Source organism: Nothoprocta perdicaria, unplaced genomic scaffold (assembly GCF_003342845.1).
Source record: "Nothoprocta perdicaria isolate Ctin4 unplaced genomic scaffold, notPer1 scaffold_213, whole genome shotgun sequence".
Taxonomy (NCBI): Eukaryota; Metazoa; Chordata; class Aves; order Tinamiformes; family Tinamidae; genus Nothoprocta; species Nothoprocta perdicaria.
In genome coordinates this window covers 873,694-886,361 of record NW_020455350.1, presented here as the reverse complement: position 1 = coordinate 886,361, position 12,668 = coordinate 873,694, and the positions used below count along the sequence as shown (strand labels likewise).

The 12,668-nt window shown below is 47.7% G+C and overlaps 1 long non-coding RNA gene across 1 annotated transcript; it reads left to right on the top strand.

Moving 5' to 3' along the window:
* LOC112946687 lies at positions 1–12,095 on the top strand. Its single transcript, XR_003249278.1, has 2 exons — positions 1–63; positions 10,596–12,095. It is a non-coding gene; the product is annotated as an uncharacterized LOC112946687 (long non-coding RNA).
* Positions 12,096–12,668: the final 573 nt, after the last annotated feature.

Sequence of the window (12,668 nt, the reverse complement as noted above, 5' to 3'; positions counted from 1 at the left end):
CCAGCTGGAGGGACTGTAGTTGTACCTGCTGTGCAAGGCCTTGATGGGAGCTACGGGGCACAGGTGAGAGCAGTGCCGTGCTGTTTTGGTGTCCTGGTGCGGGTCTGCCTCATCCCTGCACTGCTTTTTACAGGAATGGCACAAAAGGCTCTGTTCTCTTTGCAAAAACCAAGGATTTTCTTGTGGGTAATAGGGTCTAATCAGTTTTTGCCATTAGCCTTCAATTAACTAATGACTAACTTGAGATTGTCCCACAGAATGACATCCTTATGTGTGAATGGATGTGCAAAAGCTACGTAGAGTGTCTGAGTTTTTCCACTGTCATTGTCCAGTTCCAGAGAGTGTCAGTTCTCTGGCCAGGGGGACGTTATTAAAATGTCTTGGCCTGCATGAAAATCTTGCTGATGAACTGAAATGGGCAGAAAGCAGGCAGAAGGGTATCGCTCCTTGTGCTGCTGGCCAGTTTCTGTGTCAGATGTACTGCTTTTATTGCTCTCAGGAGGTTCAAAGATATTAAGGAAAGATTAGGTGATGGATGGATATCACTGGATGCCATTCAGAGGGCATCTGGCATTTGTTTACCTGTGTGCCGAGAGCTTGCCTAGATGAACTGCTGATGGAAGCAGGAGGCATTTCTCTGCTCATCAGAGCTCTTCTATTTGTTTAATCAGCAACTCTTGGTTCCCCATACTCTGTTATATGCAGAGACTGCCTCCGTGCTGGTATTATATGAGGATTATGTTACAGGTCAGCTTGATCTTCTCATTCAACACACAGCTCTTCTCCCCGTTTTGTTTGTGTTGGGCCAGACCATTGCATTGCATTTGTTGATGCCTGATGAAGGGCCCTGCAAATGCCGGGCTCTTCACAAAGCAGATATTGATAGATTAATTGCTCACTGATCAAATCGGCGGTGAAACCCACTCTCAGGTGAGGCTGTGAGATGAGATAGGAAAAAGCTATGTTCATGCTGTTGCTTGAGAACATAATGTGCACCACTCCCTGAAATCTCTGGGGAAAGCACCTGTCCCTGCAGCCTCCTTTTTGTGAGGCTAAAATGTTGGATAAGAGCTTCATAGGAGGCAGGAGAAGACTTGCTGTGTGACCCCCAGTGTCTGCACATTGCATTCACTACGAGTCATAGCAGGTGGTGATGGTGAAGAGGGGTGCTAAGGCAGGATGAAGAAAGAGATCTGTGGCAATCAGTGAGGGCTTTGTGTGTGTGTTTTAAATGTGTTCAAAAGAAGGCAGTACCTGTGGTTTTCCCACTGTAGAAGGGACAGAAGGAAATGACTTTCAAGAAAGATTTATATGAAGAGCCTGTAAAGGTTGGGAGAGGGCACTTGAGACAGCAAAGATAAAGCCAGGTGACCACAGCAATGTGGTTTTCTGCACACACAGAATTGTTTGTGCTTTGTTATCTAGCCTCACATAGGTGCCTGAGCATTTGTGCTGATAATTTCATTAAGTCTTTTTGCTCATAATTGTGGGTCATTACGTCTCTTAGAGGAAGGCTGGGGAAACGGCAAGGCTAACAGCCAGCTCCTCTGGGTTTTCTGTATGCATGAGGCTCTGCTTCCATAAAGGAGAAGTGGAAATCCTGTTCACTAGGGAAGAATGTGTGAGGCTCAGCCTGGATGAAGTTTGTGTGCTCTCTTTAATAAGCACTGCTTTTCTGTCTATAGACATTCGAACTGTCTGAATTAGAAGGCAGCCTGAAGGGACAGGTATTATGAAAAGAGCTGCCAAGGCCTTTGTGTGTCAGTGGGAGGCTCCTGATTATCACAAGAGGATCTAAACGTGAAGGTGACATTCAAAAGACCATTAAGATAAAAGCCAGGATGAATTTCTTTCCAACCTCACTTAATAGAAACTTTTGTTTAAAAGCACCTTTCCTGGGAGAAGGAAGAAAAGGATAACCTAGGTAACTTGGAATGCTTTAATTAAGTGCAGTCAGCTGCTTGAGAAAGTAATAACTTAGTCAGGAGATGTAATCAGATTAATGGCAGAAGTAATAAGAATGTCAATATATGTCACAAATATGTATTTCTAATCCTTCAGTCATGCATGTCTAGTGGAGAACGTGATACCAGCTACTTCCAGATATCCTTCCAGATAACAGCTTAGAGAAAAGATACAGACAAAATCACCTCCATCTGGAAAGCCAGCTCTCTCTGCACAGCTCATGGAAGTTTGGCAAATCAAAATAGGTTTTGTTGCTTTTTTTTTTTTTTTTTTTTTTCTTGCTACTTTCTGACTTACTGTTTATTTGTCCTGTGATCTCTCTGCAAAGTTCTTTTCGGTATACTCTCCAATGCTTTTTGCAGTGTAGTTTTAAATGAAATATGTGATTGGGCTAAGTCCTTTCTGTTTGGAAACAGTCCACAATTTAACATTTCTCAAGCTTGACCAAACTGTAATCAGGAAAAACGTTACATTTTTCATCACTCTTTTTTTCCTATTATAATCCCGTGACCTTTTTCCAGAAAGGAACAGAAGTGTTTGTGTGTATCTCTGTGTACATGTACAACTGATGGGCTCTTAACTCTGAGCATTTACCAGCTTGTAACATTAGCCTGGGACACAGAAGTATGCGTAGAGGAGGAGGGGGAGGTGGAAAAAAGCCTCCAAACAACAAAAAGTTCTTGTTAATGATGATAGATTCCCATAGGGCCAATCCTTTCCAATACAGCCAGTGCTGTGGTCGTCTTAGCTGGGCCTGGGGAGCTGCTGCTGATCAAACTTAGCCCAAAGCTTTGGCACAAACACGGCTGAGATCTCCAGACCCAAACTAGCATCTCAATAAAGCTTTTTTTCTGCTTCAATATCAGGTGTTGGCAGTGGCTGCAATCTGGCCAGCTCTCTCTTTTCTCCTCTGTCAGGTGCTTCCCACGTGCATCTCAACAGAAGCAGGAATGGGCAGTAAAAGGATTGCTTAATTTACTGTTGCTTTATTAAAGGCAAATCTATAGGTATCCACTTAGCTCTATGGCAGTGTGTTGCACTGCACAGTTGAGCTTTATAGTTCACGGCTCCTGCTGAAGGAAATGCATTAAACGAGTAGGTTGCTTTTACTGTGTAGGATCCATGGCAGTTCAAAGCCTGCCTGCTGCCTTCATGAGTTAGAGCCAACTTTTCCTACAGCAATTTCCCTTTTTTCCCTTGAGGGCTGTCCATCCTATGCAGAGCAGAGGTCACAGAGCTCTGCATCCAGCCTGCAGACCTGTACGGGGCAGGATCCATAGTGGAGGCTCCTCCACCCTGGCTTAAAAAGTATCTGCGGGGTGTTGTGGTGAGAGCTGCCTCCCAGGGAGCTGCCCTGATGGGGCTGCCCCTGGGCTAACTCCCACTTTGAGTTATGGCTCTTGATTGCTGTGCAAGGGAGCTTTCCCCTCTGGGAGCTTAAATGTGATCCTTTAGGCACCCAAAAGGCCATCAACAAACGTGCAATGGTAATAACCTGAGATGCATTAGAACCTCTTGCCTAGCTGTGAGAGGCTTTCCAGCCTGGCAGGTTTTTGTGAGTTGTTTGGCTCTCCTAGAGGTGGTTCTTGCTTGCACTCCAGCCCATCATTTGATCTTAAAAGCACCCATGGGTTCCCACCATAGCAGTTTGTCATTTTGCTAATGACTCTTCACTGTTTTCCTACCTCTGTGGATGCCTCTAACAGTATTTACTTATGGCTGGGAGAGTACAGGCTTTGGAATAATTTAAATGTGCAGTGTAAGAAGTACACACAAACAAGCTCCAACTTCTGTGTTAAGTGGGGCTGCCCACTGGGTAAAGTGGGAGGTGGAGGAGGCGGTTTCAAGTCATGTAGGAAGGCAGTGGGGGGATGAGACAGCTTGGCCATCGTCACGAGAGACTCTTAGCCCCATCTCCTGCCCCAAATGTCTCATGTGGCTGGGGACTGGGGAGTAGCAATGATGGGTCCCTTCTAGCTGGCGCTTTAGGGGAATATTGTTCCAAGTCCCACGGTGTAAAGTCTAGCTAGGATTGCTACAGCAGTTGTTTGTTATGTGGTAAACTACTTATATCACTGCATATATCTCCTTGTGTGTTCTTTTCCATCTAGTGCTATATCTGTCTCTCGCACAGTATCTATTTCAGAAGTTCGTTTTGTTTTGGATTCTCTCTTGATTTAGCACGGAGATGAAAGACAGTCTCTGCTCTCGTCATTTTTCCTGCTCTTCATAAGTCTGTCTTAACAAAATGCCTTCAAATTGCCAGAGTTAGTAACAGGTACAGGCATAGCTCTGCGTTACCTGCTATTGGGCAAATTCTCCCAGGTTCCTGTTTAGAAATAGTCATGTTAGCAACTCCAAGAAGTTGAAGATGAAAATAACTGGGGCCTGTCTTCTTGCCAAAGCAGGCCTGCTGTCTTGCATACACTCACTATCGCTTTGCCCAACTTAATTTTAAGCATACTAAGTATTGGTGCTTCTGCCACTTTACTCTTGAGAGATAATGATGCCTATCTCACTGCCAAGAAGTCTTTCCTGATATTCTGCATTTTCCTGTCATATCCTTATCTTTGGATGCTAATTCTATCCTAGTCCATCCTGCTGGCTGGCTCCTTGCTCTTCAGTGGTTTTAGAACCTCTTAGACTTTCTCTGTCACCACTTGACTGTGCTGTAAGTGTTAACTCTTTGAGGCTTCCTCCTTTTTTGCTTGCAGTTCTGCCTCGCTGTCTTTAGGAGTCAACATTGCCAATCTTAAAGTAAGTCTCATGGATGAAGCACTACAAATTACTCTTGTGTTCACTTTACCAACTGGAAGAGGGGAAAAAATGCCAAAATCAGAGAAATCTGCCAAAATCACAGAGAAAAATAATTTTAGTGTGATTTGATTAGTTTTTCAGGAAGAATATTTTTGAATTACATGTGTCAAGAAGGTGAATAACTGAACTCATAGTTCACAGGGATATATGATCCAAAGGCTTTCTTTTGCATTTTTATTATGCAGGAAACCACAATAAGTCAGTGTAAGTGCTGCAAGGAAGTGCATTTGGCCTGTGCTGGAGGAGGAGCTGGCGCAGTTGTGTGAGATCTGCTGCTTGGGGCGGGTAGGAACCACAGCGGGGTGGTTCACAGAGCTGCTCCGTCACCTGGGCACTGGAGGAACTGGCTGCAAGAGAGCACTTCTGTTACCAAGCTGTTTACTCGAGCAGAAGCCCCCACATTGCCTTAGGGAAACAATCTGCAGAGGACTCGAGATATTTAAAAAGTAATCTCCTCTGATTAACTGTGGTATATTTAAAATGCTCTATGCATGGTGACAGATTCCTTCTTGTTGCTAACTGCTCATTCTTACTGTGTTTAGGATCAGGGTGTTTTGTGACCTGTTCTTCTCTACAGTGTTGCACGCTAGCAACAACATCAACAAAAAATTACCCTTCTGTTAGGCAATTTTCTGAGCCTTCCTGTTGCTTCCTGGCTAGGATATCTGTTCCTGGCAAGCAAAGAGTGGCTGGGGGACAAATGAGAAGCACAGAAACATGGGTGTTGGTGTGTGGGTTCAGTCACGAGGGTCAGGGATCAAAAGCATGGATATTGCTGGGGTGATGGCAATGTGTGGAAAAGGCAAGGGAAGGGCATCCCTCTGCCCCACCGGTTGCCCAGCCCTAAGGTGCATTTTCAATAGACGTGTGCCCAGGGACTCAGTCCCATGGGCCCCGTGGCAGGACCACATGCACGTTTTGTTGCCTGGCTCTTCATGGCTCTGGTCACACGCTGCTCCTCTCTGTCACATTTCTTTGGTGGGTTTTACACCTGAGGACCTTTTTGCATTGGGCTGCTCCCTGAATAACAAAGCTATCTTTAGCTGTGCTGAATAATTCACATTTGTTCATATTTACAGAGAGGCCAGAGCTTTCCTGTGATGTCCCGAGTGTTTAAAGAAAGACTCAAGGTCTTTCTGGGAACAGATAAATTTATTAGTAAATCATCCCTAAAAAGCCATAGCCTATTCTTATCCCCAAGGCAGCCCCTTCGGACACTGTCCACATGTCTCACTAGAGCACCACAGCAGTTCCAGGGTCAGGAAGAAACTGGATATCCCTGCAAGATCCTGGGAAGGGGAGGATTGGGCTTTGGAGCTTGCCAGCACAATCAATAACAAAATGAGTAGAAAGGAGAAGTGTCTAAGAAGCCTATGACCCTTGAGAGGGCAGCATAGAGTTTGCAGCTCACAGCCAGCAAGAGGAAATTTCTCTTAATGAGTGAACCACCGCAGGGGCTGGATGTGCACGAAACCCTTTAGGACTTTGGTCTTTAGACTTCCCAGCAATAGAAGTTTGCCTGAAAGGCAGTTTCCTCAAAATATGGCATCAGCAGCCTCACAAACATACATATGTTCTGGCAAAATGAATTTTAAATCAATCTACCAGCTCGAAGTGCAAGCTGAATAACTGAAGGGTGCATGTGCTAGGAGGGAATATATTTGGGTCTCAGTAAAATATTCAAAAAGAGTCTCTTAAAAATCATTTGATTTAGCTTGGCTCTGACAAAGACTTAGCAATTTAAAACGCTACGCAAAGCCCTACTAATAACGAATAGCAGGTGGCATGGAGAGCCCAAGAGAATAGAGGGGTGCTGAGATATACAGCATTAAACAGTCTTGCAATCTATATTCAGCAATATGTCCACAAAGGAGCTGGGCGAGGGAGTAAGTAGGATCTGATTGCTGTTCCTAGAGAGTGCTGAGCAGGGAGGAGCTGCAGGCTCTGTGGGCTCACAGAAAAAGGAGGAACAGCTAGAAATAATGAAGAGAAATCCATTTGTAGGGAATGCAGCATGATCCCAAAGCATTGCTACTCACTGGAGACAGGAATGTTGAAAGATGTTTAAGGTTGGCAGCAAATAGTAAATGATAGATCTGCAATGCAACAGATCCCTCCACGGTATTTATTTCCATGGTATCTGAGCGCTGGAGAGATTATGTAACCAGACGCTTTTTGGACAAACTCTTTTCTCTGCTAGGATATGGTAGGAATTTTAACTGTTGACTTTTATTTTGTGCTGGAGGGATGTGCTAAGCTGAGAAAGCAGGGGCTGGTGTCTAGGCTTAGGTGTAGCAAGGTGATCCCATTGCTGTGGAAGAATAACCAAGGCCATGCTGCTAATGCCGCTGGTGCCACTCGCTCGGGCGCGAGCCACCGTGTCGGTCAGTGCTCTTGGTGGGAGCCCAGGCCTGAAGCGTGGCCCTTGGTGGGCTCTGGGAGCTGCTCTTGGGGCCAGTCTGCTGCTGAGGGATGAGCCAGTGGAGGGCCCGAGGTGCCGGAGCGGCGCCTTCCCTGCAGGCTCTGTAGGAGGACGTGTGGGCTGCTCAATCTTGGGAGAGATGACTTGATATCTTATTCTATTTCTAGAAACCCCAACCCTTCATTGCTAAGTGGTGTTTGGTGCAGAAGCAGCAGTGGGAGGCAGCAGAGGCTCTGTTCAGGGTGGCACGGGTCTTTGCCCTTCAGCAGTGGGCAGAGTTTAGGCAAATCAAACATATGGTAGCTCCTGTTTGGCTGGTGGGAGGTGGAGAAGGGCACATGGAGAAGGACACATGCTCTTCCCCTTGCAGAGGAGCATGTGCCTTGCATGGAGAACCAGCTCCAGCAAAGCCCTGCAAACCCTTCTCCTCCACATCGCTGCAAGTGCCATGTGATTGTCATGGGCATTTACATCCGACCCACCTTGTCACCCTGGTGTTTGAAGCACTTGGACAGGTTGTGCCAAATGTGTTTAAAGGGGCTTCAAAGTTATCAAGGGACCTGTAAGCTCCACAACGAACTGCAAGCAGGAGCATCATCCCCAGCTTTGCCCCTCGGCCAACAAGGCCATGGGTTGCACAAAGCGCTGCAGCGTGTGGCACTGAAAAACACGTGAAGAGGAGAGTTGTAAGGCAAAAGCCAACACATTTCATAGGGAGGAGGAGGCAATGGAAGATTATAGTACAACTAAGTCCACCCAAGATGCATCCACAAGGCGGGCTTTATCAGTCCTGTTGCTCCCTGGGCTGTTCCTCTTGCTCCAGCACAGCTTGCTCCCAGACAGCGGTGTGGTGGTGAGGGCTGCATGGGGTGAGGATGTGAGGTTAGGACTAACTGAACAAACTCTGTGTCTTGTCACAAAGATATCTTAATGGGACCAGGAAGTATCCAGGATGTCCCCAGATAGCGCATTGATGACCATGAATCGTAAATTGCTCTGGAGTCACAAGGCCAAGTTCTGTCCCTCTTCCCCAGTATAATCCTATTAAAGATCACAGGGCTGCATCATGCTATTTGAGAAGAATTTGACCTATGCTTCCCCCAAAGCTGCCATAATGAGGGCTATTCTGTGGCAGGGCTTGTTGCTGTGCTGAGAGGAAGTCAAATGAGGCAGATGTTTGGGGGTGACATGGTGTTTTCTTGGTGTAGGCTAGCAGAAGAGAACAGCACATTGACTAATTCGGTGTATCCTGGCGCCTGACATGCCCTCCGTCTGCAGCTGGAAAGCTGCTCAGTTCTGTTAACCCTCTACCCCAGGAAAAAAGAAAACAAGAAACCAGCCAAAGACTTGGGTACAGCTTCTGCATGTTTCCTTTTGTGTAAAATTATGGGCAGCCTATTCCATGCTGCCTTATGCTGGCTTCAGTTTAAAGTGTATTAAAGTCCTGCTCTGGATGAGGTTGGACTGGAACCGAACCACAAATCCTAAGCAGCAGCAGAGCAACAGATTTGCACCCTTAGGTGTGCAGCCCATGGTCAGCACCAGTGCAGATCTCGAGTGCAGATCTCTCGAGCACCCAGCACAAGCAGGAGCTGAGGGGGAAGGCCCCCATCAAAGCACAAGTCGCAGCACAGCATCCATGGACCTCAGGGGTCAATTAGTATCAAGGGTCACTTCATCTCCAAAGGGCTCTGAGCTTCCTGCAAGTCAGATGTCAGGCTGCAGGGGCACTGCCATCAGGCAGGGAAAGCCGAAGTCGGCCAAGGGATTTGTAACACAATCCATAGATGATAAATGATGAGCAACAGCACAATTGTCAGCTCCATCTAAAGCCAGTATTAACTGTTTCTGCAAGTACCAATAATGGAGGAAAAATGACAATATTCTGTGGTGTCTTGGGGGTTTTATTTGTGCTTTACAGGTATTGAATCGTGCCCTGCTTCCCTGTGTGAGGTAGCCTGTTTTGCTGGGAATGCACTGCCCAAGCCCCTGGTGCTGAGGCGCTTTATCTAGAGCGGATTTTAGGGAGAAGGGGATGGTGTCCTGGCCTTCCTGGGCTGCAAAGACCACCCCTCCTGGGTGCTCGGACATGTGGGGCTGCAATGGGGATTTGCCAGCAACAGGCGAGCTGTGCTTAATGGGCATGTAGATGAACAGTCGTCTTCAATTAAAAGCAAATGCCCACGATGGTAATAGCGGCGTGCTGTTTAAATTCATGAATAATGAAATTCCAAGGCTAATCTTGTATTCTGCTGTTGGAGAGTGAAATTAATGCTTCCTGGGGAAGCGCCTGGCCCTCTGGCAGCTCTGAGCTCACCTGGGTCTATCCCCCAATGAGGTGACACAAGAAGGTAAAAACTGCTCCGGGCCACAAGGTCTTTTTCTTGGGTGTTAGTGCTTCTAATTGGAAATTGCAATAAGGAGAGAGGAGGCAGCAGGGGGTCTAAGCAAGAGAAGATATCCAGGGATATGCACAGCCCTCCAAGTTTAGCATCTGAGCACCTCACCGTGGTAAAGTATTCTTGTTATCCTCACGAGGGGTTAGTGGGAAACAGATCTGTCTGTCCCCTCTTGCAGCTGGGGACTAGCAAGGCCGGGTAGTTTATGTCACTTGCCCAAAGGGTTTGCAGCAGAGCTGGGAGCTGGGCTCAAACTCCCCTGGGCCCGGCTGTGACCCTCAGGTGCTCCTTCGTGCCCTCTTTGTGGAGCAGCCTGGCACTAGTGCTGTGACTCCAGGCGCGTGAGGAAGCGGCCAGGTCACCCGGCACGGACTCCGTGCTGCAGCGGCGGCGGGGCAAAGCCGCCCGCCCACCCCCGGCATCGCCAGACCCCGGCTTCCCGCTCCCAATGGCACAGGCAGGACTTTAAACAGAAATGGAGAGCTTGAAGATGCTGCAGCTAACGAGAGCAGCACAACCTGCTGCTACTGGGGAAAACAAGTCGGGCTTTAAATAAGCTGCTGTTGCAGCAAGTGCTGCCTCAGAGCTTGCTGTACTTCAGGCCCTCTGAGCTAAATTCCTTTAAACAGCATTTAGGTGCATTGCAAAACCTGAATATTTGGAGTATTTTCTGCCCCTCTTTCTATATTACCCACTCAAGGAGCGCTGCTTTCAGCTGCACCAAGAACCCCTGTGTGCCCTGGCTGTGCTGGGAAAGCAGAGGGTGCTGCCCTTGGAGCAAAGGGGGCCGTGATTTATGGGATTTATTCCATAGAATAAGGAATGAGCATGTGTGAGCAACTGCCTAAATCTTGGGATCTGGTGTTGGTAGGAAGCCTCCATTCCTGGTTTCGTTCCAGGGCGCAAATGAAGATATGTTTTTCATGTGCTCAGAAATCACAGGAAATTCATATTTCAGACACAGCTACTTCATTCTTTTTGTCATCATAAAGGAAGCTTCATGGACCTGCGGTAGCTGCTGCCTCCAAGTGACCTGGTCTCTGCTCTCGCACTGCTTAGGCTTTGCTGTAGATACCAGCACTGGGGAGCAGTGGAGCTAGCGAGGACCACGCCAGTTTGCCTGCAGTGCTCAAGAGCTTCCCAAGTCTGTGTCTCCCAGGAAACAACTTCATCGAGTGTGAGGAAGCTCCGCATTTCCAGCTACTTGCTCGCTTCCATGGAAAGGCTGTAGAAATGCGGCAAGTCGCAGTGGGTTCCTGAAGAGCAAGTCAGCTTGCAGGAAAACCCATCCCCAATCCCGATGCAGCAGTGCTGGCTGAGCAATTTTAAAATCTGCCTTAATGTTATTTGAAAATTCAAGGGAAGACAGTGGTTTATGAGACATGTTGCTACCCGCCTGCAAAATACTTTGTGCAAAATCCCTATTTCAGCTTGTGCCCATAGGGGGCTTATTTGCTTTCAATAGGAAGATTGGAGAGGAAAAAGAAAAAAAGCAGAGAAAAATGTAATTTTCGAGTAGAGATGAAGCACATGGAGCCTTTTTCACCGCAGCTGGGGCTGCGGCACGCACGGTTCCCGCGTAGGAGGGATCCTGGTGCAGCCGCACGCACAGGGGCAGATGCCCTTCACGAGCAGGGACATCAGCGCCGGGGCCGGTCGCCCTGCTCCCCTACCCTGCTTGTGCTTTAAGGAGCAGCGTGGCTGCAGCCGAGCTTGGCTCTGCCACCCAGGCTTTCTAAAATAAACTGAAATCTTCATGGGAGCGCTCAGAAAGGTTTGCTTCTACATGGCTGCTGAATAAACAGAAACCAGGAGGATTTGCTGTAGAGCACATTCCAGACCTCAGCTATAATGCCAGAGGTCTGAGCGAATCAAAATACCATGGCTCTCATGATAAATAACCATCAGAGATATCTAATCATTGTTTTTAAGCAACTATGGGCTGGCAGAGAAAGCAAGGGTGACCTACAACAAATGTGCCTGCCCGTGAGGAAAAAGGAAGAAAGAAGGGATGTGATGGCACCATCCTGGAAGCGATGTGAAGCCCTGATGCAGCCCAAGATGCCTGTCTGGAAGCTGATGCACCTTGCCCAAAGCCTTGCAAAGCCCTTCCTGCAGCGTGGAGTGAAGGCAGCAGCAAAGCTTAGCCAGAACTAGCAAGAGCTGTCCTGGATGAGCTGCGGTGAGGTCTTTCCTTGGTGTCCCTGAAGACCTGGACCACTGCACTATCCGCCCTGTTATGGGCACCTGCAGACACAACCCAAGACCAGATGCTTTTAAAAACATTTCTAGGCTCTCTGTAGACACAAAAGTTAATTGTCAGCTGAAAAAAAAGGAAGCTGCCTTTTGTGTTTGAAACTGTTTCCCAACTCTGTGGTTAGCAGAGAGGTCCCAAAGGGGCCTCAGAGCGGAGGCCAGATCGGGGAACTGGTGTGGAGCAGCGCGTGCCTGATGAACAGGAGCTCCTGCCGAAAGATGGATGTGGCTTCTCATCCTACTTTGTGGATGCATCTAGCACACAAACAGAGGTTTATTGTAGCAGGCTGCTGCCAAGCATCTCTCTTGGGCAGGTGACTTTTGGGAACTCCTTTTTCAGATAGGGAGCACCAGGGATGGTGCACCTGAAGGAAATATCAGAGAAGCACAAAGGAACAAGCTAGAGAGGCGGAGCAAAAAGTAAAGGAAAAAAAGATTCCAGAAGACCAAAGCAGAATGTGAATGGAGAATGATGCATGGAAATGGGCAGCTAGGGAAGCAGACACCAGGGAGCACAAGGCAGACCGAGGAGCCAGTGCTCCAGCAAGGAGAGGGAAGAAAATACCAACAAGGAGATGGGGGCTCTGAGTGGCCTTTACCAACACACACTTGCTTGTTCCAGCCCGAGGGTCCCTGGTGCCTGCAAGGCTCCCTGCTCCAGCGAAGCACAGAAGAGTTAACTCCCCCTCCGCTCTCCTCCAGAAGACAGAAGATGGAAATGTTTCGTACTGAGCTATTTTTAAATCGTTCAAGAAATGCATTGCTAACAGAAGAACAGCATAACTGACATTTCCCAGAATCAGCTGATG